The sequence below is a fragment of the Larimichthys crocea genome, chromosome X (assembly GCF_000972845.2).
Source record: "Larimichthys crocea isolate SSNF chromosome X, L_crocea_2.0, whole genome shotgun sequence".
Taxonomy (NCBI): Eukaryota; Metazoa; Chordata; class Actinopteri; family Sciaenidae; genus Larimichthys; species Larimichthys crocea.
The window spans coordinates 15,594,773-15,600,772 of NC_040020.1; the positions used below are offsets into that span (position 1 = coordinate 15,594,773).

A 6,000-nucleotide genomic window follows, 5' to 3' on the forward strand; every position below is an offset into this window, starting at 1 on the left:
ATTAGCTTCTGATGAATGGAAAATGCCACGTTAGAGAAGTTCCAGTGAAGCTGCTCCCGCTGTTCAGTACAGTGGACTCTTTACAAGTTCACCGCTACAATATCACACTTGTCTTAACTTTCATCACGTTGAACTTGAGGTCAGATTCATTTTTTTGACTGGTTAATCAATACTGTGGCGCTCTGCACCTGTAAGCTACGAAGATGTCGAGAATCAATACGCTTGTGTGTTAGACCCAAGAGGCAGTATTTTAGGTATTTGTATCGCCAACGTGTATTGACTCTCAAGCTGATTTTTGTTGAGCACAGATGTGTTTTCTCAATCTAGGTAAACTATATGTGAATCGGGCTGCCTCTAGAATTTACTTTACGGTTAGTCTGAACACACCTTCACTCAGAACTGGACAGCATTGCAAACACCACTGGCAAGGTTACCATTATGATAAGAATAAAATCAAACCAGCATTTCTTTTTATTCTTGCTTACTTATTTTAATAGTATTGTAAAATATGTTTGGCTTTTACGATTCTTGTCATCTTCATATGTTGGTCTCTCTGAATTTGGGAACCTGCATGATGCATTTCTGTAAATTCTTTGTTCCTATCAAGTTATTACCACATCAGTTATTACCACATCAGTTATTACCACATCAGTCTCTTCCTAGGTGTATCATCCTCTTTTCTTCCTCTTATCATGTATGATTTTTTATTCTTGGCTGTCTGGCTGTCTGCTAAACTTGTCTGATACGTATGTCATCAAGATAACTCCAATAAAATGTATGCTGTTTAGAAAGAACTGCTGATGAAATGTAAGCAAGTACAGGGGGGAACGCATGCAGAATGGCAAACTGTCCAGTCTACAGTTAACACAGCAAGTGTACACACAAGTAATAATTAGAAATTGAACACTGTTCATTATGGGGTTATTATTTTACACTTGTTATAATGAAAAATTGAATTATTGACAATTAGTATAAGCAGCTCTATTTTTGACCTCACTACCATGATACTCACTGTCCTGTGAAACGCACTGTCACTGAAGTAAAATGGCCAACAACAAGAATGAGTCTGCTGTCTGCCAGTGACAGGCATTCATTATCCCCACCAAAGGTCCTGAGTCATGACAAGCTAATAAACCTGGGTTTGTAACATTTCTGTCACATCACTGTCCATTGAATCCCTTGGAAAAGGTTCCTCCAAGGCCAAACGTACAGGATGAAGTTTCAGTCTAACATCCTGAACAACTCTGGAGTTCCTCACAGAGGGTTATCTTCAATTTCCACTCTGCGTTTGTCAGGCTGCAGTGTGTAGGACATCTCACATCACAGCACTGACAAACACTGACAACTTAATCTGCCCAAAACATCTTAAAAATGTGGATATGATGAGCAAGTAGATAGATAATCACTGTTTATTTCACTCAAGATAAGTTACAGATCTGCAATCACCAAAATCCCAAAATGACATCTGCTGTTACCTCCTGTTATGGACAGCTTTTCATCATTGAGGATACATAAAATACAAGAACTAGCAGCAGCACCCATTAATGACAATTTGCTAAGTAAGTCATATTATTCATCACAAATATATATTTGGTGATTAACCATTAAACTAAGTGGTAGTCCAGTGGTCAAAAGACACATGAAAATAATATTACAATACATTTATATAAGAGACACTTTAATTAAGTGATTGCTTTAATAATCAATTAGAATTTTTAGGGGGGTTCTGGTCCCACCTTGTGAGGATTTTCTGCTTTTCTCTCGATTACAGTGTTAGAACTATTTGAAGTAATATTTCCAGATGTTCGACAGACTACAAAATTGGTTGTTATAAATTAGAGTTAAGAACGTAATCTACAAGTTACTTGTTAATGTAAATAATAGTTATTCATAGCGTTATTTTTGTGAAAAGTGGCTTAAAAAGTGGTGAAGTGTAGCAAAAAACCATCAACCATTCCAGCCAACCTGTTCTACTGGCTGCTACCATCTCACCCAACACATAAAATCATATTGAATATAATACAATCATATAAAAAATGAACCACTGTTGAAAATTTGATTACAAATGCATAAAATACTATTTGGATCTTCGATCAGACATGTCATGTTATCGGAAATCTGAATTCCCACCTGTCTGATACTGATCATTCTTAGTCTGAAGAAGTCACAAAATAAATATTTCAAACTGAATAGGATTCTTTGATTAAATCCAGTGTGACAGATGAGTGACAGAGATGTGAACGGACTGAACCAAGGTGACAGGTAGGCAGAGCTGGACGGGCAGAAAGTGTCCAACCACAAATTAACACAGAAAAATGAGTGACCTCTTCAACCCTGCAGAAGTCACCACCACCACCACCACCCCCAGAAACTGATTTCAAATTCTTGTCTAGACCCCAAACCCTCCAAAGACAACCAAACATGTCAGAATGAATTACTGTACAGGATGAAGCACAAACTCCAGAATATGTTCATTTTGTGTGCTGCTGCAGTTAATACACACTTACGCTTCTACTTGAAATGTCCTGATGTAGGTCTACAGCATCTGTGTGTGTGTGTGTGTGTGTGTGTGTGTGTGTGTGTGTTTGTGTGTTTGTGTGCTGCTGTAGCCTGTTCATTAAAGAAACATTGTGTAACTTTTCTCCAGAAAATAACAGATCTGAAATCATGTTGATGCTACACTGACTTGTAATCAGGTGAATGGCGTCTCTGTCATTATCATGTCTGTTCTCGCACTATGTAGCTCAGTGCTCCGGGTACGATCACCCGTGAGAAGTACGTAATGCTTTATGGTCACAAACCACCAACTATTTCTTTGATTTTGGTGAAACTGGATCATATTTTATGGAGAAAATGTTCTGGTTTTCCCTCTGATGTCCTCCTCCTGCTGCAAACTCTTTGTGATTTACAGAGTTTTCTAATGGACAGTAAAGTAAACTGCTCTAAACTATAGCTGCTGTTAGTTAACGTTACAGTTCAGTTTGTTGACTGTGAGCTCAGAGCACCGAGGGAATGTTTGTAACACAGTCATTATGGACAACCGGGAAAGAGGAGGAATTTAGGGCCAGGGTGTGGGGGATGCTGACATGGAGCTGGTGTCGTGCCAGAACCGGAGCTGGGCAAGTGGGCAAAGTGACCGGGCTCAGCGGTCTCTATGGACGTAATGAAAGAGGCAAAAAGACCGAAGAGGACACTAACAGAGCAAGCTAAGAAGACAAAACAAGAGAGCGACTGAGCAAGAAGCCACCAGACAAGAGTAAATCTGGGACTGACTTTTAGTCGTTGGTGAGATCTTAGTGAAATAAAAGTGTGAAAGACAGACGCCGAGCTGGGCTGAATGCTGTTGGACTAGTCAGTAATATTAGCTGGCTGCTATGTCTTGTGCTGTTGCACCTGCTTGATGTTTGGCTGTTAGCAAAGTTGTCAACTCGCTAGTTTTTCAATCATAAGTAATGTACACGTGTACAGATGTCCGTGTTTACCAAATATGAATTTATACATAATGTTGCTTTACTGATTTTACAATGTACATTATCCTCAAACATTGCATGTTTAAATCTAAGAGTGAGACAGACAACCTGAGAGATAAGACATAAGCATAAGCTGGAACAATGTGTACTAAGGCACAGGATGCAGTGTGTGTATGTAGCTCTGTATATGTGTGTTTAGAGTTGGGGGGTATTATTGTATAACGGCAGGCTTAGTCTCTATAGAAAATCTTCCTCAAACTGCTGTATAGGCTCAGTAAGATGAGGAAAAAAAAGCCTTTATGTAACAAGGCCTCACTGCTCTGGAGCTGCACCCTCTGAGAAGAACACACTCCTGTAGTAAGAATGATACACAGGGAGACCAAAATAGCACTCAGATTCATAATGTATGTTACTGTAGTCCCATATGGGAATATTAAGGTTAAAGAGGTAAAGTCTGACATATATTACATGGAATAAGTCCAGCATCAGTGATGTGAGATTATAGGAATATTTGTGGAGTACTATTCAAGTGGGGTTTTCAGCAGGATGGGGTGTACCATCCCGACTGCGGCAGCACCATAACAAAGAGACACGAATACACGGACCTCCGCATGAGACAGAGCTCCCCTCCTCACACGCCCACTCTCCTCCACCATTGTGATGGGGAACACCGTACACAACAATGTTCAATCACCGGTCCGCCATATAGAAGAGCTAAACCTAGGCCTTATGTCCACGCCGCGGCGGCGCGAGACCTAAATAACGTTGTAAATATGACAATGCATCATTCATTCACGAGACGACGGCGCAGCGCGAGGGCACAGTAAATAACGGACATTCCCGCCGTGACACACATTAACTCTGATGGAAAATGTGAAATTAGGTTCACTCACCGACTCACCGTGTCCCGGTTCTTTCGCTGAGTGTGTGTGTGTGTGTGTGTGTGCGTGCGTGTGTGACAGTCTAAAGAGTGTGTGATGGTGAAAATCTCTCCACCTTTCACTGCTTGCAGAGCAGACTGGTGCCAGCGCTCAGACGCAAGTCACGCCCCCTCCTCAGCCGGCTCAGCCAATCGGGAGCCAGGAGGAGAAACGAGTCTTTTCCCCTTCAGTCTGGAGGCAGCGGGGCTGCTGCTGCGTTCACGTGCTGCCGTGAATATGAGAGCGTTCATTTATTTCACTTATGAATGTGTAAAACCAGTAAAACCTAGTTTTATGACAAGATATCTATGGACCCAAGCTTAAAAGACAAGACCGAACACATATCATATAACATAAAAACGTCAAAACGTCAGCACAAACAGAAAAATAAATAGCAAAAAAATAAATAAATAAATAAACATTTACAAACATCTGATTGTAAACATTCATCAATAACTTGCCACTCTGTGTCATGAATAAGCCATAATCTGACTAAAAGTCTTGTTTGACATTTAATAGATGACAGTTACTCTTCCAAAGAGAACCCTAAGAGCTATGATATTTTTATTATTATATATTATATTATATTATATTATATTATATTATATTATATTATATTATTATGTTGGTTTATTCAGAATTATTAGTCTGTTGTTGGTATTGGTTAACATGTCTCAATTTGACACTAAGAACTTGGAAGGAACCAATACAGTGAAATAACCCCCTAATCCGAACCTTACTATATATAGTAGTATAGTAGTAGTATATAGTAGAGAGATAAATTTGAATGAATGTACTGAATGAACAATAACAAATGGAAATTAATTAAAAAGTAATAATTATACATATAATCAACAGTACTTACAGGACAAAGAGTCTAGCCATGTTGTGTATAAAACATATGCACATATGCAAACATGTAAAACAGTGTAAAAGTAATGTAAGAGTAATTTGACGGCGATGTCACTGCCATCCTGTGTCCTTGTTTACAGATGAGCCCATACTCAAAGAACAACACTCAAAGAATAATCAGACGCTACAGTAGTTTTTAAATATTTCTGCTAAAATTCTATACATCAGTCTATATGTGTCCTACATCCCAGGATGCGTTCATACTTTTTATTCAGATACAGTATGAACAACAACCAAATACCACAGCATTGCTCTTTAAACAGATCTTTAAAAGGAGGGTAGGGAGCACTCTCAATATTGGACATTCTGTGAACCACTGAAACTCATAGTTGTAAACTGTTGAACCTCTTTGAGTCGTCACTTTGTTGCTTCGTGGTGTTTTAAAGGAATAACTGAAAGACAGTCACGTGGTTAGTTGACTGACTGACTGTTTGGCTGACTGAGCTGCAGGCTGATGAAGCTAGCTAGCCAGATGATTGACTGGCTGTTGAGGAGACAGAGGTTTCTATAGGATTATCTGGGATTATAGCTCCCATTTGATTTAGTGGGTTTGTTTGTAATCTCTTACATATTACATACAGCAAGCAACGAAGCACGTAGCATATATATTTTTTATCATCTTAACAGTAATAAATAACTCCAGTCTTATTTGATTAGTTCACCAGTTCTGATCCTCTTAGTCTGGATTTGTCAGAACC

The 6,000-nt window shown here is 39.2% G+C and overlaps 1 protein-coding gene across 7 annotated transcripts in view; it reads right to left on the bottom strand.

The window, feature by feature from the left end:
- Nucleotides 1-4,592, bottom strand: part of map4l (microtubule associated protein 4 like) — a 98,194-nt gene extending 93,602 nt beyond the window's left edge. For 2 of the 7 annotated variants that reach the window (XM_027283195.1, XM_027283191.1), the window contains exon 1: nucleotides 4,364-4,592. The gene's annotated coding sequence lies outside the window, so the exon portion shown is untranslated. The remainder of the gene's footprint in view (nucleotides 1-4,363) is intronic. The other 5 variants (XM_027283193.1, XM_027283194.1, XM_027283192.1 and 2 more) reach the window with 4 other exon arrangements.
- Between the last annotated feature and the right edge of the window lie 1,408 nt (nucleotides 4,593-6,000).